The sequence below is a fragment of the Conger conger genome, chromosome 17 (genome assembly GCF_963514075.1).
Source record: "Conger conger chromosome 17, fConCon1.1, whole genome shotgun sequence".
Taxonomy (NCBI): domain Eukaryota; kingdom Metazoa; phylum Chordata; class Actinopteri; order Anguilliformes; family Congridae; genus Conger; species Conger conger.
Window position 1 is genome coordinate 39,688,442 of NC_083776.1, and position 21,827 is coordinate 39,710,268.

Here is a 21,827-nt window from a genome sequence, read left to right on the forward strand (position 1 = left end):
GGTCACTGTAGCGATGTTCTCGGAGAAGGACAGCCTGTTGTCCATCACCACTCCTAGGTTTCTTGCACTGGGGGATGCGGTGATGTCACGTCGAACACCAAGCCGGAGCCCTGCCAAAATGCGACACCTAAATGGACAAGTGACCGTGTGCAAGATGCGACGTGAGTTCCAAACGGTTCGTCGGGTGTGCTTGAAAATGGCCTCAAATTAAAGCTGACAGTCTGCACTTGAACTTGGTTGTCGTTGTGTCCTTTCAAACTGAAATCGCTAGAGCGCAGAACCAAAAGAAGAAAAACACGTGCCTCTGTCCAATGAAGTGCGGTGCTCACTAACTCGGCAATCCTGCTTCATGATAGGCTACAGACGTGTAAGGAAAATGTGCGGTACTCTTGGTGTGAAGTGAATTTGCATTGCACTGATTTAGCCTGTGTTGTGTCTAAAATAGCGCCGTACGTGATGAATTTGGATGCTAGCCTTGTTCCTTTGCAATGCGCTGCCCAAGTGTCTGGGTAAGACATGAGAAGCATAAACGGGTAATAGACTAAACGATATAGCACTGTACGCGACGTGTTTTGAACGTTGTGAAACAGCAGCGCCTGTCCAAAAGCATAGTGAAAAAAGCTTACAGCACCTGGTATTCCCAGGCGGTCTCCCATCCAAATACTAACCGGGCCCGACCCTGCTTAGCTTCCGAGATCAGACGAGATCGGGCGTATTCAGAGTGGTATGGCCGTAAGCGAAGGAAAGGCAGCACAAGGGGGTATTTGCGCATTAATCGAGTATATTGTTTGACCGCTTGATCAGGGGAGAGCACGAACGCAGTCCCCCTCAAGCAGAAATTATGCAGTCGAGATTCCCACATTTGAGGAATTCGCAGGGGTCAACACAGCCGGAGTGCAATGGCCGAGCCTCACCCTGGGTGAACCGTTATTTCTTTTGAGTTTCACTTACTTTCACTTTTACATTACATTTACGTTCATATTTACATTTACTTACGTTTACTTGCGTAACACATATTTACATTACAGACGTCAGACAGTAACACACAGAGTTGCATTTAAACATGACCGCAGACAATACCACAATACATTAAGACGGTAGACAGTACACAGTAACCGTACACGTACATTACCCAAGGGAAGGCTTCGGGAGGGTTAAGGTGGCAGGGGAGTGTAGGTGTCCGGCTGTAGGTGTATTGTCCAGGGTGTCCGTGTCATATGTATATTTCTGTGCTGTTGTGAATTTTCCATTTTGTGTTTGTGGTGCTCTTTCCGGCTTTGAGACAGTCCAGGTGATGGTAGTCCTTGATGTGGTTGGTGATCTGGCGGGTGATGTTGTGAAGTTCCTGTTTTTGAAAAAACATGATGTTGCGTGTGTCCCATAAAGTGTGCTTGGTGATGTTGATCACCCTCCAGGCAATCTCCTCCTCAGCAGATGATCCCGTTGCGGGGGCCGGGGAGGATATCCCGGAGGGTCAGTGACTGTGTCTGTATGTGTCCAGGACAGTGAAAATGGATTGCCAGATAGATTTGGCTTTTCTGCAGTGCCACAGGAGGTGATCTCCGGTTTCCTTTTCATTACAGCGAGGGTACGGGCATGTCTCCGCCAGGGCCAAGCTCCTCCTGAACATGAACACCCTGGTGGGGAGAGCTTTCAGCACAGCTAGCCACGCCAGGTGGCTAGCTGTGCACCGATGTTAAATCTACCTTGAGGTGTTCCCAAAAGGTTTGGTAGTACTCGGCCGGGAGCCCGTCGGGACCCAGAGTTTTGCCGGTGTTCAGGCCTTTCACCACGTGGGTGAGCTCCTCCACGGACAGACTCTCCTCCTCCTCTCCTTCTCCTGCCCGGGGTGCTATGGCTGGGATGTCCTGTAGGTATGTGTCCACCATGTGCTCATCCATGTGCTTTGTGCTATACAGATCAGTGTAGAATGCCCTGATGTGGTTGTGTATATTCTGTTGTCCTGTGTTGTCCAGTAATGTCTGTATGTGATTCTTTTTGTTCTTGATCTTCCTAAAAAAGTAACGGGTGCATTTTTCATTTTGTTCTAGGTGTTGAACTCTGCTTTGTCAAATTTTTTCCTGTTCCTGTCTATAGAGTGCTGAGAGGTTGTGTTTGGCATGTGTGATTTCTTGTGCGACCTGGAATCCCTGTGCCTGTAGTGCTGCTAATCTTTGGAGTGTGCTGTGCAATTTTTTTGTTTGTTCCCTCCTTTTCTGTGCCTGCCTGCGTCCTGCCGTGATGAAGTAACCCTTAGTGCGTGTCTTGACCATTTCCCACCATTCTACGGGTGACGTGAAGAGTTCCTTGAGTGATGCCCATTCTTGTAGTCTATTGATGTATGCCTGTTTTATTGCTTTGTCCTCTAGTAGTGATGTGTTTAGTTTCCAGATTCCTCTCCCCCTGTGTTTGTGCTGGTGTTGTAATCTGGATGGTGAGTGCTTTGTGATCTGAAAAGAAGACTGTTTGTGCTGTGATGTTCTGTGATTGTATCTGATGGCTCAGAAGGAGGAGGTCTATCCGGGAAAAGGATTTGCCACAGGAACTCACCCACGTGTAGCGTGGCACCAGGTCCCGACCGGCATCAGTGAGGGAGCAGTCCGCTATGACTGACGCCAGCTCCCGACTCGAGCGGTCCCTCCACGGCCGGCTCCGATCCTCATCCCTCAGGGCACAGTTGAAGTCCCCTGCCATCACGACGGGGAGGTTTCCCAAAAGGATTGGACGCAGCTTGGGGAAAAAGGCTGTGCGCTCATTTTGGTTTGCGGGTGCATAAACATTAATAACCTTGAAGTGAAAATTGTTATAAACAAGTTCAACTGCTAAAATCCTTCCTGCCTCCACCACTTTTTTCCGGGTTATCTTGACTGAGTTATTCTTGATTAATATCGCCCCCCCATCTGCACGTGCCACACTCGAACCCGACCACACCGAATCCCCTATGGCCCATTCATTCTGATAATCTCTGTCATCTCTTAAAAAGGGGATTCTACACTCTTGTAAACGTTAAATGTTTGTGTTTTGTGTAGTGAGGTATGCCATGACATCTGCCCTTTTCTTATTGTTGTGAATACTGCGTACGTTTAATGTGAGGATGTTTAATGTGCTCATGATTTGTTGTTGTAGTGGTAACTAGTGCAATGACAGTGGTGTATGTATGGTACTGCGTCCAATCCATAGCTGATCACGGGAGGTGATATTTACTTCTGTAATGTAATGTAAAGTTTGGTGAGTCGTTTCCCTAGATACGCGTGTCTGTGGGGGTGGTCGTGTCTGTGGGTGTTGTAATTTGACCGTCCTGTCTATAACTTCTCCACATATGTAGTCCAGTTCAGGTGCGTCGTCTTTGTCAGGTGTGCTGTGTGAAGTTCTGGGTCTGGTGGGTTTTGCTGGTGCTGGTTGTGCTGGTTCTGTCATCGTTTTCCCAGAGGAGCAGTGTGTCCTTGGGGTGACTACGGGTTTGGGGGGTATTTGGGTAGTGGTCGGGCTGTCCGTCTGTGCGTGTTTTACTGGCTGTGCTGGTTTGTCAGGTTGTGTCGGCGGTTCCACTGTCTGTGGAGGTGGCTGTTTTTCTGGTGGTGGTGGTGGTAGTGGTGGTGCTGGGGGTTGTTTTTCTGCTTGTGTGGGTTCTGGTTCTGTGTCCTGATTGGTGGAGGTGGTGATAGTTCTTTTCCTTTCCCGTGGTCGGGGGTCTCTTTTTCTTTTTCCAAAGATGTCTGGTGACCGTGTGTCTGTTGTGTTGTCTGTGTCTGTGGGCAGAGTGGAGGGTGTGCTGTCTGTGATCTCAATCTCCTCGTCCTCGCTCTTGACTTCTATCTGTTCAGTGTCTGTAGTGATGGAAGGGGAGTTGGTGCTAGTACTGTCTTGTGTCGTGCACTGTCCAGGATTTCCACACGGGAGTGAGTCTGTCTGTGTGTCTGGTCCAACTGTCTCCATCTGTGAGGGGTTTGGGGGCTGGTCTGTGTCAGGTTCTGTCTCGGTCCGTGGTGTAGGGGTGGGTTGTTCTGTGGTGGCGGGGTGCTGAGGGGGGGTCTGTGCGGGTTCTGTGGTTGCATCGTGTGTTTGTGTTGGTTGTGTTTTGTGGGGGTGGTGCTGTGTCCTGTGGAGGGTGGTCTGTGCCCTGTTGTGCATTGCTGTCTGTGCGTGCTCGTGTTTTGTTGGCATATGAGGATGGACAGTCCCTGAAAACATGCTCCTGGCTCCCACATAGATTACACCTCCGTGCCTCTGTCCATTTGTTTGTCTGGTGCTCCCCTCCACAATTTTTACATTTAATCACCGTGCATGCTGCTGCAAGGTGCCCCAGGTTCCCACAGGTATGGCAAAGTTTTGGCATCCCATTATAAAAAATTTGTCCCCTGTTCTGTCCCAAAGTGATGGTGCTGGGTAAATGCCTGACCCCCCGATGGATGTGTCGTCTGGGTGCAGACGGACTAACCATTTTCTGGCGCCTGTCCACACCCCGTCCTCGTCGTATACCCGTCTCACGTCCGATACCAATGTGCCGTGTCTGCTTAACCAAAGTGAAATATCATAGTCTGAAACTGATTCATTATAAAATAAAACTGTGATAACCTTAACCTCCCTGTCAGTGAGTGCTTCTACTGTGAATTTGTTCAGTGGTGTTTGTGTGGCTTTCTGTCTGTACTGATTCCAAAACATCTCTGTGCATTCTTAAAACTGGTTTCAAATATGTCCCTAGGACCAGGCAGCTTGAAGAGGCAGTTCAAGTCAGACGGCGCGAAGCCTAAACCTCTCTGCAGCACTGCTCTGCTGAACTCCAGGCGTGTCAGTGATGGTTCCGGGTCAGTGCGGTTGTGGATGAATCTGCGTTGTGCCTTCTCGTGCCAGGTGCTCGTTGGTTCTCCATGATGTTTCGGGTGTGCAGGTAGGTGGAAAGAGGGGGGGGGGGGGAATGGGGAGAAGGGGGAAGGGTGGGGAAAGGAAAAGGGGTAGGGAAACTCTCACAATAGAAATAAAATTAAAATAGAGGTTCAAAATCAAAATGAGGGTGAAAGAAAAAGGGGAAAAAAGGAACAGGTATTTAGTGGGGTTTAACTGAGAAAACAACTCAAAGAAACTAAAACTGGAAAGGGAGAAGGCTGCAGTGCAACCTCCCCTAAGAATCTGGGGTCTGGCGCATAGACACTCAGCTGATTGCAGGTCTCCTCTGGCTCCCTCTGTGGGGTCAGGCTCCAGGCTCCTCCAGGCAGCAGGCCCTGGCTCCGGGCTCCTCCAGGCAGCAGGCCGCAGTCCCTGGCTCCGGGCTCCCCCAGGCAGCAGGCCGCAGGCCTTGGCTCCGAGCTCCTCCAGGCAGCAGGCCCTGGCTGCGGGCTCCTCCAGGCAGCAGACCTCGGCTCCGGGCTCCTCCAGGCAGCAGGCCCTGGCTGCAGGCTCCTCCAGGCAGCAGGCCGCAGACCTCGGCTCCGGGCTCCTCCAGGCAGCAGGCAGCAGGCCGCAGACCTCGGCTCCGGGTTCCTCCAGGTAGCAGGCTCTGGCTCCTGATCAGTGCAGCTATGTGCCACTGATCTGAGTTTCCGGGGTGTTCCGCTGGGCTACAAGGTCGAGCCAGCCATGGTCAAGCCACGTACTGAACCCAAGCCTTGCAGCCCGTCCAGAAAGAAGGAGGAAAATGGGGAGGGGAGGAGAATGGATTAAGAAAAAGAACAGAAAATAACAAAAGAACAAAATGCTCTGAGAAAGCAACTAAACAGCCCAGTGGCCCTCTGTCCACCACTAGAACCCCAGTGGTGGGCAACAGGACTAACTGAGCTGAAAAGAAACCTGAGCAAAATGCACAGCAAGAAAGAAACACGTGATCATGGTATCTCCCCTGCCAGGTAAGTATGTAGGAATTTGCAGGGGTCAACACAGCCGGAGTGCAATGGCCGAGCCTCGCCCTGGGTGAACCTTTTTCCTTTTAAAAGATTTTATTGTATCTTCACAGATAAACAGTTTAAATCACGTTTACATATTACATGGTCAAGGTTTTCCTCTTAAATATAAATACAAACAGTTTAATACATAAATACACACATAAATAATTTACGACATAAAACACACACAAAAACCACATACTAACATCCATGGATACATAAAAAACATATAAAGCACATACAAAACTAAAACAATAAAATGTAAGAAATTATTATTATTATTATTATTATTATTATTATATATATTTTTTTTTTTTAAAGACAAAGTCTTACAAAACCCCAGACCACAACCCAAAATGATACACAATTTTTCCTTTAAAACCAACCACTTTTGTACGGAACAGAATGTGTCTTTAATAAAATCACACCACCCAGACCATTCACCAACACAAAGTACCTGGCTCCTGTGATCTGTCTCAGTCCAGGCCCACAGCGTCCCAAGCGTCTGCCCCCCACATGCTCCGCGCCTTCTCTCGCCCATGCCTCCTCCAGTCCCGCCTCATGTAGTCCTTTACGGAGGCCTTCGCGATCAGCCACGCCTCCTGTGGTGACAAGGCCCGGTCCTCCAACACGAGGAAAGACCTGCACGTCCAAAGGCCCCATCTGCAGGCGTTTAAAGACAGCCATGCTGTCCTCCCTTTAGGGCCTCCCAGCACTGTCCTGCCCCCACCAAACAACACCAGCTGCCCGTCTAATGTTCCTCCGGTCAGGAACAGCCGGAGCAGCGGTAGGGCCAGCCTCCAGAACCTCTGGGCGTACTCACAGTCCCACAGGGCGTGACGGACAGTCTCCGGCTCCAGGCAAGCTTCTCGGGGGCAGACCGCAGTCCTCGCCATTCGGCGTGCGTGCATCACTGCACGGACCGACAGGACGCCATGGGCGATTAGCCAGGCCATGTCTTTGTGTCGGTTAAACAGGTCCGGATGGGTCACCGCGCTCCAAATCCTCTCGGCTTGGCCTAGTGCCAGCCCGCGCACCGGACACATCGGATCCCTGGCCTGCACAAAAGAGAACAAAAGATGGTGAGAAGTTAAAACCTCCACTCCCTCCTTCTCCAACCCAAATCTTTTTAAAAAAGCCGGTACTGGCTGATAAAAACCGGGCGTAACAAAGGCGACCGGTACTGTCAGCGGCACTTTCACTATTTCCAGTCGCCTAAAATAACCCCCCATAAAAAACCGAACAAAGAAACCCGCTTTAGTAGACAAAGACACACATAAAGACACATGTAACGAGACAAACCTACACATTAAAAATCTATAAAAATCAGGGACCCCCCTTGCCCTCCAGCTCTTTTCACCCACTCCCTCCGGATCCGTTCCCATCCCCCTCCCCATAAAAAACGAAAAACAACACGGTCCAGCCGAGACAGAACAGAACGTGACGGTACAAACACAACACCCACGAACAACAACAACGGCAACAACACAGACTTAATAATTAAAATTTTTCCCTCCATAGTCAATTGCCTCAACTGCCAGAACTGGACCTTTTTTTCCACTTTCTTTAAAATGTTTTCCCAATTGCTCCCTCCCAGTCCCTCTGAATCAAACTTTACCCCTAAAACTTTTATAACCCCCCCACTCTCTTTTAAGGGGAGTTCCCGCCTCTCTGCCTCCCCCCACTGTCCATACAGTTTCACCACAATCTTGTCTGTATTTAATTTAGCTCCCGATGCTTTCCCATATAGTTCTGTTTTCTTTAGAATTCTGGTTACCGACACCCCATCCACTGTTAAAATGGTGACATCATCCATGTACAGGATACACCTGGCCTCCCTCCCCCCACCCCCTGGGATTTTCAGCCCCGAAATCCAGGTGTCCCTTCTCAGGACCTGTGCCAGTGGTTCCATACAGCAGACGAACAGGAGAGGGGATAACGGGCACCCTTGGCGGACACCGCAGTTTACTGACACTGCACTACTCTGAAACCCGTTAACCAGGAAAGTGCTCTTCGCCCCCGCGTACAGCAGCTCCACCCGTGCTATGAACCTGGCCGGAAAACCCATTTTTTTCAGCACAGCGAACATGTACTGGTGCGAGACCCGATCATAAGCCTTTTCAAAATCTAAATTTACCACCGCTAGTCTACTCTGTCTGTCTCTCGCTAGACAGATGGCGTCTCTCACCAATACCAGGGCGTCTGTGATCCTCCTCCCCGGCACTGCACAGGCCTGATCTGGGTGTATCAGGCCCCCTAAAACCCAACTAATTTTCATTGTTAAAATTTTTGAAAACAATTTAAAATCCTAATTCAACAAAGTAATCGGGCGCCAATTCTTTAAATCTGTTCTTTCCCCTTTCTTAAAAAGGAGAGTCACCAACCCATTTTTAAAACTGTGTGGTAACCTATCCAACTGATCAAATTCTTTAAAAACACAAAGCAAATCAGGGCCCACTACCTCCCAAAAAACCCGATAAAACTCCACTGGTAGTCCGTCCATCCCTGGAGCCCTCCCACTTTTAAAAGACCCCAAACTGCTGTTTAGATCAGCCATTTTAAAATCTGCCTCCAAATCTGTTCCATCACCCACCACTTTTTCCAGAAAACTTAAAAATTCATTTTTCCCTTCCTCTAAAATCATTTTTTCCCCGAATAATTCCTGATAAAAGGCCTCCACCACTCCTATCATCCCCTTCTGGTCAGATAGTATGACCCCGTCCTCCCTCCTCAGGCCTCAAGTCTCTCCCTCATCAATCTCCTTCTCCCTGCACCTAAACATGATTTCTCTGCCCCTTTTCTTTGACAGCGCTGCCATCTCCCGTTTCACCTCCCCCACCTCCTCCCAGAAATCAAAACCCCCTCTCAGTAGGGAGGAGTAGCGGTTCAGGCGTCTTTGGAGCCCTGCCCACACCCTCCTGTCCTTCTCCCTCCTCGCCTTACCTGCCCGCACAAAAAACACTTTAAATTTCTTTTTGGCCTCCTCCCACCACTCTGCCCGTGTATCGTAAAAACCCTGGAGTGTCTGCCAGTCCTGATACTGCTTTTTAAAAGCCATCACTACTGCTGGGTCCTCCAACAACCTGCAGTTCAGCTTCCAAACCCCGCTGCCGAAAGCTACTCCTGACTCCACAGTCAGGGAGCAGCGCAGCAGGGAATGGTCTGAGAAAAAGACCGGGTTCAGATCTGCCGTCTCACCGACAAAACCCCTTGCGAACAGGAAATCAATCCTTGACGCCCGGGAGCCGTCATCACTGTGCCATGTAAACCCCTCTGGGCCTGGGTGCAACCTAGGATACATATCTAAAAGTTTAAAATCTTTAATTAAATTTTGCAAATAAAAGGAGGTTCTGTCCACCTCATATTTCTCTGCTGCCCCCCTCCGGCCACTCCTGTTTAAAACACAATTAAAATCTCCCGCCATTAAAACTGGAGCTCGGCCCATTAAATACTGAGGGAGGTCCTGCAGTTCCTCCCACCTGCTCTGCCTTTGCGGCGAACAATAAATATTAATTAAATTAAAAGGCACTCCACACATTTTTAGTACCACCATTAAAATTCTCCCGCTCCTCACAACTGTGTTTTCTACAATTTCAATTTTTTTGTTCTTTATTAGCACCGCCACACCGTCACATTTATTTTCCTCTGAGCCACTCCACAGAGATGGCCCATGTGGCCACCTCTTCATCCAGGGCCCATAGGTGGTCCTGAAAGGCAACCAGCATTCTTGTAGGCAGATAATGTCTGCCTGCACTCCTTCCAGAAAAGCCAGGACAGACTGTGCCCTGTTTATTGCTCTCATGCTGCGCACATTTACTGTCGCAACAGAGAGAGACACCTGCTGAGAAGCCATTTTAAGGCTAACCAGGAGAGACAATAACCACACACATACACCTTCCATTCCACCACACATCATATCACCATCTTCTCCCCACCCACTGGGTCACCAAAAAGTGACCCTTCAGTCAAAAGGGGTGACTCACATACATAGGGGGTCTGATTTGGGGAAGAGTCCCCAAATACTGGAGACTCCCCCGACCCCTCACTGTCAGAGAGTTGGCCCATTAAATTCCACCTATCCCTCACTCCTGGCCTCTGCTTCTTCCCTCCTCCTACCTCCTTATTTTCTTCAGCCGGCCGTTTAACTGCTCCTCCTTCCTCTCCCCTGTCCTTCTCCTGCTCCTCTTCCAGATCTGAGCCCACCGTAACCATGGACTCTGCCTCAGAGTCTGAGTCAGCCTCCACCACCTCCCTTCTCTTCCCCACCCCTACAGGACTCTTTTCGGTGGCTTGTCACGGTTTTACACCTACCTGCGAGTTCCCGTCTCCCTCCCCACCTTCATGCTCCTCACTAGGCTGCTGGCCCCCAGCACCTAAATCCTCCTTTTCCCCCTGCACCTCTCCTTCCCCCGCCTTCCCTGTTTCCCCCTTTTCCTCCCCCTTACCCTCCTCTCTTCCCTCACTCTCTCCATCTTGAGGCTTTTTCTCTGCCTCTCCCTCCTTACCTGTTTCCCCTCCAGCCTTCTTTGCCTCCCCCCCTTCCTCCTGCTGTTGTGCTCTGGAGGAAGGCCGCCCTCTCTTGGCCCTATTGGCGAAGGAGTCTGGGCAGTCCCTGAACATGTGGGAAGCCAACCCGCACAAATTGCATTTCCGGCCTGTTGGACACTGGGTTGCCTCATGGCCCACCTCCCTGCATTTTTGGCAAACAATTATTTCACATGCTTCCACCAAGTGCCCAAAAGCTCCACATCTGCGACACAACTTTGGTTGGCCCATGTAATGAATTAGGCCGCGATTCTCCCCAAGAACAATCATTGACGGGGGGTGCCTCCACCCTCCAAATCCCGACGCATCAATTTGAAATTTTACCGGCACTCGCCAGCTCCCTGTCCAAATCCCATCCTCATCTTTAATTTTCATTGGTGAATCCCTCACCAAACAATACCTGCTCAACCAGGTCTCAATGTCCGAACAGTTTACCATTTCATTATACATTCTTACGATAATGACTTTTAAGGATTCGTCTGATAACCGTTCAATTGAGAAAATTTCGAACTTTTCCTTCACATTTTCAAAACGGTTCCAGAATTCACGTAACCCATCCGAGGTCTTAAAACTTACATCAAAACCTTTCCCAGGTGGAAGCACTAGCAGGCAATTTATATCCGCTGCTGAAAAACGAAGAATTCCCTTCAAGAATTTACGGGAAAAATCTAACCTTTATAGTTCGTACAGAACCCCGTCTTTCGGTTTTAAGTTAAACCGCACGCAGTGGTGCCTCGGAGTGCCGACTCGAGCAGCCGACATCCTTAAAGCAAACCCCGTGCACGAAACAGACAAACAATGATTTACAAAAGCGACAGAAATTCTAGAAAAAAAGTAAAGAGAAAAACGAGCCCCGAAGGGCCTTACCCCTTAATCAGCTGCTGCTGATTAAAAGTCCGTCCACAGCAACACCTACAACAAAGAAAAGACAAAATACATACAACAAATTTCAACGATTTAAATGCTATCTAAAGACGCCGAAGCCCCAAAAGATTTCGATACTGCAGCACAGCAAGAAAGAAACACGTGATCACGGTATCTCCCCTGCCAGGTAAGTATGAGTTTGAATCCGCAAGGGATGGGCCGGACCGCTAGGTGGTACGTTGCACAGTTACGTTTTCTGAGTATTCGGCTAGCAGCCCGTCAAGTCACAATGTCTAGCCGGTTCAAAAGTCTGATTTGCGCTCTTGCGGCTAGCCGCATAAACGATGGCAACCTTTTTATTCATGTACTTCTTTTTTTTCATGTGTTTATTCTTTTGGCGTTTTCCCACCGCATTTCAAGGACGACTTTCTGTTTCCCCACAATGCAACAGTGTACATCGCCCTCAACCGCAAACAGAGCGCATTTCAGTCGCGGTGATGTCACGTCGAACACCAAGCCAGAGCCCTGCCGAAATGCGACACCTAAATGGACAAGTGACCGTGTGCAAGATGCGACGTGAGTTCCAAACGGTTCGTCGGGTGTGCTTGAAAATGGCCTCAAATTAAAGCTGACAGTCTGCACTTGAACTTGGTTGTCGTTGTGTCCTTTCAAACTGAAATCGCTAGAGCGCAGAACCAAAAGAAGAAAAAGACGTGCCACTGTCCAATGAAGTGCGGCGCTCACTGTAACTCGGCAATCCTGCTTCATGATAGGCTACAGACGTGTAAGGAAAATGTGCGGTACTCTTGGTGTGAAGTGAATTTGCATTGCACTGATTTAGCCTGTGTTGTGTCTAAAATAGCGCCGTACCTAATGAATTTGGATGCTGCCCAAGTGTCTGGGTAAGACATGAGAAGCATAAACGGGTAATAGACTAAACGATATAGCACTGTGCGCGACGTGTTTTGAACGTTGTGAAACAGCAGCGCCTGTCCAAAAGCATAGTGAAAAAAGCTTACAGCACCTGGTATTCCCAGGCGGTCTCCCATCCAAGTACTAACCGGGCCTGACCCTGCTTAGCTTCCGAGATCAGACAAATTCAGAGTGGTATGGCCGTAAGCGAAGGAAAGGCAGCACAAGGGGGTATTTGCACATTAATCGAGTCTATCGTTTGACCACGTGATCAGGAGAGAGCGCGAACGCAGTCCCCCACTAGCAGAAATTATGCAGTCGAGATTCCCACATTTGAGGAATTCGCAGGGGTCAACACAGCCGGAGTGCAATGGCCGAGCCTCGCCCTGGGTGAACCGCCTTCGTGATCACGGTATCTCCCCTGCCAGGTAAGTATGAGTAGGAATCCGCAAGGGATGGGCCGGACCGCTAGGTGGTACGTTGCACAGTTACGGTTTCTGAGTATTCGGCTAGCAGCCCGTCAAGTCACAATGTCTAACCGGTTCAAAAGTCTGATTCGCGCTCTTGCGGCTAGCCTCATAAACGATGGCAACCTTTTTATTCATGTACTTCTTTTTTTTCATGTGTTTATTATTTTGCCGTTTTCCCACCGCATTTCAAGGACGACTTTCTGTTTCCCCACAATGCAACAGTGTACATTGCCCTCAACCGCAAACAGAGCGCATTTCAGTCGCGGTGATGTCACGTCGAACACCAAGCCAGAGCCCTGCCGAAATGCGACACCTAAATGGACAAGTGACCGTGTGCAAGATGCGACGTGAGTTCCAAACGGTTCGTCGGGTGTGCTTGAAAATGGCCTCAAATTAAAGCTGACAGTCTGCACTTGAACTTGGTTGTCGTTGTGTCCTTTCAAACTGAAATCGCTAGAGCGCAGAACCAAAAGAAGAAAAACACGTGCCACTGTCCAATGAAGTGCAGCGCTCACTGTAACTCGGCAATCCTGCTTCATGATAGGCTACAGACGTGTAAGGAAAATGTGCGGTACTCTTGGTGTGAAGTGAATTTGCATTGCACTGATTTAGCCTGTGTTGTGTCTAAAATAGCGCCGTACGTGATGAATTTGGATGCTAGCCTTGTTCCTTTGCAATGCGCTGCCCAAGTGTCTGGGTAAGACATGAGAAGCATAAACGGGTAATAGACTAAACGATATAGCACTGTGCGTGACGTGTTTTGAACGTTGTGAAACAGCAGTGCCTGTCCAAAAGCTTACAGCACCTGGTATTCCCAGGCGGTCTCCCATCCAAGTACTAACCGGGCCCGACCCTGCTTAGCTTCCGAGATCAGACGAGATCGGGCGTATTCAGAGTGGTATGGCCGTAAGCGAAGGAAAGGCAGCACAAGGGGGTATTTGCACATTAATCGAGTCTATCGTTTGACCACGTGATCAGGGGAGAGCGCGAACGCAGTCCCCCACTAGCAGAAATTATGCAGTCGAGATTCCCACATTTGAGGAATTCGCAGGGGTCAACACAGCCGGAGTGCAATGGCCGAGCCTCGCCCTGGGTGAACCGCCTTCGTGATCACAGTATCTCCCCTGCCAGGTAAGTATGAGTTTGAATCCGCAAGGGATGGGCCGGACCACTAGGTGGTACGTTGCACAGTTACGGTTTCTGAGTATTCGGCTAGCAGCCCGTCAAGTCACAATGTCTAACCGGTTCAAAAGTTTGATTCGCGCTCTTGCGGCTAGCCGCATAAACGATGGCAACCTTTTTATTCATGTACTTCTTTTTTTTCATGTGTTTATTATTTTGCCGTTTTCCCACCGCATTTCAAGGACGACTTTCTGTTTCCCCACAATGCAACAGTGTACATCGCCCTCAACCGCAAACAGAGCGCATTTCAGTCGCGGTGATGTCACGTCGAACACCAAGCCAGAGCCCTGCCGAAATGCGACACCTAAATGGACAAGTGACCGTGTGCAAGATGCGACGTGAGTTCCAAACGGTTCGTCGGGTGTGCTTGAAAATGGCCTCAAATTAAAGCTGACAGTCTGCACTTGAACTTGGTTGTCGTTGTGTATTTTCAAACTGAAATCGCTAGAGCGCAGAACCAAAAGAAGAAAAACACGTGCCACTGTCCAATGAAGTGCGGCGCTCACTGAACCTCGGCAATCCTGCTTCATGATAGGCTACAGACGTGTAAGGAAAATGTGCGGTACTCTTGGTGTGAAGTGAATTTGCATTGCACTGATTTAGCCTGTGTTGTGTCTAAAATAGCGCCGTACGTGATGAATTTGGATGCTAGCCTTGTTCCTTTGCAATGCGCTGCCCAAGTGTCTGGGTAAGACATGAGAAGCATAAACGGGTAATAGACTAAACGATATAGCACTGTGCGCGACGTGTTTTGAACGTTGTGAAACAGCAGCGCCTGTCCAAAAGCTTACAGCACCTGGTATTCCCAGGCGGTCTCCCATCCAAGTACTAACCGGGCCCGACCCTGCTTAGCTTCCGAGATCAGACGAGATCGGGCGTATTCAGAGTGGTATGGCCGTAAGCGAAGGAAAGGCAGCACAAGGGGGTATTTGCACATTAATCGAGTCTATCGTTTGACCACGTGATCAGGGGAGAGCGCGAACGCAGTCCCCCACTAGCAGAAATTATGCAGTCGAGATTCCCACATTTGAGGAATTCGCAGGGGTCAACACAGCCGGAGTGCAATGGCCGAGCCTCGCCCTGGGTGAACCGCCTTCGTGATCACAGTATCTCCCCTGCCAGGTAAGTATGAGTTTGAATCCGCAAGGGATGGGCCGGACCACTAGGTGGTACGTTGCACAGTTACGGTTTCTGAGTATTCGGCTAGCAGCCCGTCAAGTCACAATGTCTAACCGGTTCAAAAGTCTGATTCGCGCTCTTGCGGCTACCCGCATAAACGATGGCAACCTTTTTATTCATGTACTTCTTTTTTTTCATGTGTTTATTATTTTGCCGTTTTCCCACCGCATTTCAAGGACGACTTTCTGTTTCCCCACAATGCAACAGTGTACATCGCCCTCAACCGCAAACAGAGCGCATTTCAGTCGCGGTGATGTCACGTCGAACACCAAGCCAGAGCCCTGCCGAAATGCGACACCTAAATGGACAAGTGACCGTGTGCAAGATGCGACGTGAGTTCCAAACGGTTCGTCGGGTGTGCTTGAAAATGGCCTCAAATTAAAGCTGACAGTCTGCACTTGAACTTGGTTGTCGTTGTGTCCTTTCAAACTGAAATCGCTAGAGCGCAGAACCAAAAGAAGAAAAACACGTGCCACTGTCCAATGAAGTGCGGCGCTCACTGTACCTCGGCAATCCTGCTTCATGATAGGCTACAGACGTGTAAGGAAAATGTGCGGTACTCTTGGTGTGAAGTGAATTTGCATTGCACTGATTTAGCCTGTGTTGTGTCTAAAATAGCGCCGTACGTGATGAATTTGGATGCTAGCCTTGTTCCTTTGCAATGCGCTGCCCAAGTGTCTGGGTAAGACATGAGAAGCATAAACGGGTAATAGACTAAACGATATAGCACTGTGCGCGACGTGTTTTGAACGTTGTGAAACAGCAGCGCCTGTCCAAAAGCATAGTGAAAAAAGCTTACAGCACCTGGTATTCCCAGGCGGTCTCCCATCCAAGTACTAACCGGGCCCGACCCTGCTTAGCTTCCGAGATCAGACGAGATCGGGCGTATTCAGAGTGGTATGGCCGTAAGCGAAGGAAAGGCAGCACAAGGGGGTATTTGCACATTAATCGAGTCTATCGTTTGACCACGTGATCAGGGGAGAGCGCGAACGCAGTCCCCCACTAGCAGAAATTATGCAGTCGAGATTCCCACATTTGAGGAATTCGCAATGGCCGAGCCTCGCCCTGGGTGAACCGCCTTCGTGATCACGGTATCTCCCCTGCCAGGTAAGTATGAGTTGGAATCCGCAAGGGATGGGCCGGACCGCTAGGTGGTACGTTGCACAGTTACGGTTTCTGAGTATTCGGCTAGCAGCCCGTCAAGTCACAATGTCTAGCCGGTTCAAAAGTCTGATTCGCGCTCTTGCGGCTAGCCTCATAAACGATGGCAACCTTTTTATTCATGTACTTCTTTTTTTTCATGTGTTTATTATTTTGCCGTTTTCCCACCGCATTTCAAGGACGACTTTCTGTTTCCCCACAATGCAACAGTGTACATTGCCCTCAACCGCAAACAGAGCGCATTTCAGTCGCGGTGATGTCACGTCGAACACCAAGCCAGAGCCCTGCCGAAATGCGACACCTAAATGGACAAGTGACCGTGTGCAAGATGCGACGTGAGTTCCAAACGGTTCGTCGGGTGTGCTTGAAAATGGCCTCAAATTAAAGCTGACAGTCTGCACTTGAACTTGGTTGTCGTTGTGTCCTTTCAAACTGAAATCGCTAGAGCGCAGAACCAAAAGAAGAAAAACACGTGCCACTGTCCAATGAAGTGCGGCGCTCACTGTACCTCGGCAATCCTGCTTCATGATAGGCTACAGACGTGTAAGGAAAATGTGCGGTACTCTTGGTGTGAAGTGAATTTGCATTGCACTGATTTAGCCTGTGTTGTGTCTAAAATAGCGCCGTACGTGATGAATTTGGATGCTAGCCTTGTTCCTTTGCAATGCGCTGCCCAAGTGTCTGGGTAAGACATGAGAAGCATAAACGGGTAATAGACTAAACGATATAGCACTGTGCGCGACGTGTTTTGAACGTTGTGAAACAGCAGCGCCTGTCCAAAAGCATAGTGAAAAAAGCTTACAGCACCTGGTATTCCCAGGCGGTCTCCCATCCAAGTACTAACCGGGCCCGACCCTGCTTAGCTTCCGAGATCGGGCGTATTCAGAGTGGTATGGCCGTAAGCGAAGGAAAGGCAGCACAAGGGGGTATTTGCACATTAATCGAGTCTATCGTTTGACCACGTGATCAGGGGAGAGCGCGAACGCAGTCCCCCACTAGCAGAAATTATGCAGTCGAGATTCCCACATTTGAGGAATTCGCAGGGGTCAACACAGCCGGAGTGCAATGGCCGAGCCTCGCCCTGGGTGAACCGTTATTTCTTTTATTGAGTTTCACTTACTCTCCCTTTTACATTTCATTTACATTCATACTTACATTTACTTACATTTACTTACATAACACATATTTACATTGCAAACGTCAGACAGTAACAAACAGAGTTACATTTAAACATGACCGCAGACAATACCAAAATACATTAAGACATTACTGAGTTTCACTTACTTTCACTCTTACATTTCATTTACATTCATACTTACATTTATTTACATTTACTTACATAACACATATTTACATTGCAAACGTCAGACAGTAACAAACAGAGTTACATTTAAACATGACCGCAGACAATACCACAATACATTAAGACAGTAGACAGTACACAGTAAACATTACATACATTACCCAAGGGAAGGCTTCGGGAGTGTAGGTGTCCGGCTGTAGGTGTATTGTCCAGGGTGTCCGTGTCATATGTGTAATTCTGTGCTGTTGTGAATTTTCCATTTTGTGTTTGTGGTGCTCTTTCCGGCTTTGTGACAGTCCAGGTGATAGTAGTCCTTGATGTGGTTGGTGATCTGCCGGGTGATGATGATGTTGTGAAGTTCCTGTTTTTGAAAAAACATGATGTTGCGTGCGTCCCATAAAGTGTGCTTGGTGATGTTGATCACCCTCCAGGCAATCTCCTCCTCAGCAGATGTGATCCCGTTGCGGGGGCCGAGGAGGATATCCCGGAGGGTCAGTGACTGTGTGTCAGTGTATGTGTCCAGGAAAGTGAAAATGGATTGCCAGATAGATTTGGCCTTTCTGCAGTGCCACAGGAGGTGATCTCCGGTTTCCTTTTCGTTACAGCGAGGGTACGGGCATGTCTCCGCCAGGGCCAAGCTCCTCCTGAACATGAACACCCTGGTGGGGAGAGCTTTCAGCACAGCTAGCCACGCCAGGTCTTTCTGTGTGTTCAGAAGGCATGAGTGATTTATGTTTTTCCAAACTGTAGTGGCTGTGCTGTGGGTCGTGTTGTCGGGTCTGTGTAAATGTTCCTGTGCATTTGTGATGTTTTTGATTTCCTGAAATGTCCAGTGAGTGAGCTGTGCAGTGTGCAGACGTGCTGTGTAGATGTACCGGCGGAGTGACCTGTAGGGCTGGGGGGGGTCCCAGGAGTAGGGGTGCCTGTGATCCAGGATGCAGAGCCCCAGGGGTCTTAAGCTGGTGGTGAAGTAAAAACGGGTCATGTATCCGGTTTTGTTACTGCGGTTTTTTATGGAGTTGATGTGGTAGGCGAGGCTCTGCATCCTGATCAGTTCTGCGACGTTTGGCACGCCTCTACCCCCGTTCCTAGGGTCCTTCCACATGATCAGCCTCTTTACCCTCTCCTGCCTACTCCCCCAGACAAAACCAAAGACAATTTTGTTAATTTGTTTCTCAATATGCTTGTCTGGGGGAAAGATCTTTCCGACATAGGCGAGGATCGGGTAAAGGATCGTCTGTACTATGAGGATTCTCCCCGTCATTGACAGTGCCCTGGAACTCCAACTGCAGGTCTTAGCTCGAGCCCGGCCGAGGGCCCCGGCCCAGCTCCGGCCCCCGGAGTTGGTCCTGTCGAACGTGACGCCAAGGATGTTCACGGATGTACGAATGGGAAATGTGTCCGACAGGACCTGGTCGACCGCCCAGGCCCTGGACACAAACACCTCGCTCTTGGTCTTGTTAATTATTGCGGAGGTGGCTGTGCAGAAGTGGTCCAGAGTCCTAATGATGTGCTGTACAGAGGTTTGTTCAGTGCAGAAAAGTGTGATGTCGTCCATGTATGCAAGTGCCTTGAGTTGTTCTGTGCACCCTGGGAGTGTGTAGCCGGTGATGTCTGTGTTTGTCCTGATTTTGTGTAAGAGTGGTTCCAGGCAGTGTATGTACAGTAGTGCAGAAAGTGGGCAACCCTGTCTAACCCCTGAGTGTATGGGAAAGTGTTCTGTAGTGTGTCCATTAACCAGTATTTTTGCTGTGTTGTTTTGATAGATGATGTGAATCCATTTTCTAAGACCAAGAGGGAGGTTCATTGCCTCCAGGACCTTAAACATGTAGCTATGGCCCACTCTGTCGAAGGCCTTCTCCTGATCTAGATTAAACATGCAAAAAGGTTTCGACCGTTCGACAGAGTGGGCCATGATGTCCCGGATGAGCACCAGGTTATCGGCGGTCGACCTCTCCGGGACCCCGCAAGCCTGGTCCGGACCCACGACCTGAGGGGTAGTCTCCTGGAGCCTGTACATGAGGGCCTTCGCCAAGAGCTTGTAGTCGGCCCCCAAGAGGTTAATAGGCCTCCAGTTTGTCAGGCTACGCTCATCACCCTTGCCCTTGTAAATAAGGGTGATGACGCTCTCTGTCATCGAGGGGGCCAACCGGCCCTCACTGTACACCGCGGAGAGCACCGATGTTAAATCTACCTTGAGCTGTTCCCAAAAGGTTTGGTAGTACTCGGCCGGGAGTCCGTCGGGACCCGGAGTTTTGCCGGTGTTCAGGCCTTTCACCACGTGGGTGAGCTCCTCCACGGACAGACTCTCCTCCTCCTCCTCCTCCTCCTCCTCCTCCTCTCCTTCTCCTGCCCGGGGTGCTATGGCTGGGATGTCCTGTAGGTATGTGTCCACCATGTGCTCATCCATGTGCTTTGTGCTATACAGATCAGTGTAGAATGCCCTGATGTGGTTGTGTATATTCTGTTCACCCGTGATGATTTGTCCTGTGTTGTCCAGTAATGTCTGTATGTGATTCTTTTTGTTCTTGATCTTCCTAAAAAAGTAACGGGTGCATTTTTCATTTTGTTCTAGGTGTTGAACTCTGCTTTGATGTCTAATTTTTTCCTGTTCCTGTCTATAGAGTGCTGAGAGGTTGTGTTTGGCCTGTGTGATTTCTTGTGCGACCTGGAATCCCTGTGCCTGTAGTGCTGCTAGTCGTTGGAGTGTGCTGTGCAATTTTTTTGTTTGTTCCCTCCTTTTCTGTGCCTGCCTGCGTCCTGCCGTGATGAAGTAACCCTTAGTGCGTGTCTTGACCATTTCCCACCATTCTACGGGTGACGTGAAGAGTTCCTTGAGTGATGCCCATTCTTGTAGTCTATTGATGTATGCCTGTTTTATTGCTTTGTCCTCTAGTAATGATGTGTTTAGTTTCCAGATTCCTCTCCCCCTGTGTGTTTGTGCTGGTGTTGTAATCTGGATGGTGAGTGCTTTGTGATCTGAAAAGAAGACTGTTTGTGCTGTGATGTTCTGTGATTGTATCTGATTGTTATAAACAAGTTCAACTGCTAAAATCCTTCCTGCCTCCACCACTTTTTTCCGGGTTATCTTGACTGAGTTATTCTTGATTAATATTGCCACCCCATCTGCACGTGCCACACTCGAACCCGACCACACCGAATCCCCTATGGCCCATTCATTCTGATAATCTATGTAATCTGTTAAAAAGGGGATTCTACACTCTTGTAAACATAAAATGTCTGTGTTTTGTGTTGTGAGGAATGCCATGACGTCTGCCCTTTTCTTATTGTTGTGAATACTGCGTATGTTTAATGTGAGGATGTTTAATGTGCTCATGATTGTTGTTGTAGTGGTAACTAGTGCAATGACAGTGGTGTATGTATGGTACTGCGTCCAATCCATAGCTGATCACGGGAGGTGATATTTACTTCTGCCCTTTCCCTGTTCTAGATTCTGGAGGACCCCCCCCGGGTGGATTGGAGGAGGACCTGGCGGGCAGAGTGGTGAGGGGTGTGGCTGGCTTACCGGCTCTCGACGCACCCAGGGCTGCCTGCGAAGCGTGCACTGGTCCAGCTGTGTCCGGGCGGGTGTCAATGTAAAGTTTGGTGAGTCGGAGTGTTTCCCTAGATACGCGTGTCTGTGGGGGTGGTCGTGTCTGTGGGTGTTGTAATTTGACCGTCCTGTCTATAACTTCTCCCCATATGTAGTCCAGTTCAGGTGCGTCGTCTTTGTCAGGTGTGCTGTGTGAAGTTCTGGGTCTGGTGGGTTTTGCTGGTGCTGGTTGTACTGGTTCTGTCATCGTTTTCCCAGAGGAGCGGTGTGTCCTTGGGGTGACTACGGGTTTGGGGGGTATTTGGGTAGTGGTCGGGCTGTCCGTCTGTGCGTGTTTTACTGGCTGTGCTGGTTTGTCAGGTTGTGTCGGCGGTTCCACTGTCTGTGGAGGTGGCGGAGGTGGCTGTTTTTCTGGTGGTGGTGGTGGTGGTGCTGGGGGTTGTTTTTCTGCTTGTGTGGGTTCTGGTTCTGTGTCCTGATTGGTGGAGGTGGTGGTAGTTCTTTTCCTTTCCCGTGGTCGGGGGTCTCTTTTTCTTTTTCCAAGGATGTCTGGTGACAGTGTGTCTGTTGTGTTGTCTGTGTCTGTGGGCAGAGTGGAGGGTGTGCTGTCTGTGATCTCAATCTCCTCGTCCTCGCTCTTGACTTCTATCTGCTCAGTGTCTGTAGTGGTGGAAGGGGAGTTGGTGCTAGTACTGTCTTGTGTCGTGCACTGTCCAGGATTTCCACACGGGAGTGAGTCTGTCTGTGTGTCTGGTCCAACTGTCTCCATCTGTGAGGGGTTT

The 21,827-nt window shown here is 49.4% G+C and overlaps 9 non-coding genes and 3 pseudogenes across 9 annotated transcripts; all 12 read right to left on the reverse strand.

Annotated features, from left to right (window-relative positions):
* Positions 1-619: 619 nt before the first annotated feature.
* LOC133117693 (5S ribosomal RNA) lies at positions 620-738 on the reverse strand. The gene has a single exon (XR_009706237.1). It is a non-coding gene; the product is annotated as a 5S ribosomal RNA (ribosomal RNA).
* Positions 739-801: 63 nt separating this feature from the next.
* On the reverse strand, positions 802-965 carry LOC133117245 (U1 spliceosomal RNA). Its single transcript, XR_009706033.1, has one exon. It is a non-coding gene; the product is annotated as a U1 spliceosomal RNA (small nuclear RNA).
* An 11,332-nt stretch (positions 966-12,297) lies between these two features.
* LOC133117562 (5S ribosomal RNA) lies at positions 12,298-12,406 on the reverse strand (annotated as a pseudogene).
* A 63-nt stretch (positions 12,407-12,469) lies between these two features.
* Positions 12,470-12,633, reverse strand: LOC133117174 (U1 spliceosomal RNA). Its single transcript, XR_009705975.1, has one exon. It is a non-coding gene; the product is annotated as a U1 spliceosomal RNA (small nuclear RNA).
* Positions 12,634-13,460: 827 nt separating this feature from the next.
* LOC133117609 (5S ribosomal RNA) lies at positions 13,461-13,579 on the reverse strand. The gene has a single exon (XR_009706154.1). It is a non-coding gene; the product is annotated as a 5S ribosomal RNA (ribosomal RNA).
* A 63-nt stretch (positions 13,580-13,642) lies between these two features.
* LOC133117171 (U1 spliceosomal RNA) lies at positions 13,643-13,806 on the reverse strand. The gene has a single exon (XR_009705972.1). It is a non-coding gene; the product is annotated as a U1 spliceosomal RNA (small nuclear RNA).
* Positions 13,807-14,633: 827 nt separating this feature from the next.
* LOC133117723 (5S ribosomal RNA) lies at positions 14,634-14,752 on the reverse strand. The gene has a single exon (XR_009706265.1). It is a non-coding gene; the product is annotated as a 5S ribosomal RNA (ribosomal RNA).
* A 63-nt stretch (positions 14,753-14,815) lies between these two features.
* Positions 14,816-14,979, reverse strand: LOC133117172 (U1 spliceosomal RNA). The gene has a single exon (XR_009705973.1). It is a non-coding gene; the product is annotated as a U1 spliceosomal RNA (small nuclear RNA).
* Positions 14,980-15,820: 841 nt separating this feature from the next.
* LOC133117186 (5S ribosomal RNA) lies at positions 15,821-15,939 on the reverse strand. The gene has a single exon (XR_009705987.1). It is a non-coding gene; the product is annotated as a 5S ribosomal RNA (ribosomal RNA).
* Positions 15,940-16,002: 63 nt separating this feature from the next.
* On the reverse strand, positions 16,003-16,143 carry LOC133117216 (U1 spliceosomal RNA; annotated as a pseudogene).
* Positions 16,144-16,984: 841 nt separating this feature from the next.
* Positions 16,985-17,093, reverse strand: LOC133117227 (5S ribosomal RNA; annotated as a pseudogene).
* Positions 17,094-17,156: 63 nt separating this feature from the next.
* On the reverse strand, positions 17,157-17,325 carry LOC133117224 (U1 spliceosomal RNA). Its single transcript, XR_009706017.1, has one exon. It is a non-coding gene; the product is annotated as a U1 spliceosomal RNA (small nuclear RNA).
* Between the last annotated feature and the right edge of the window lie 4,502 nt (positions 17,326-21,827).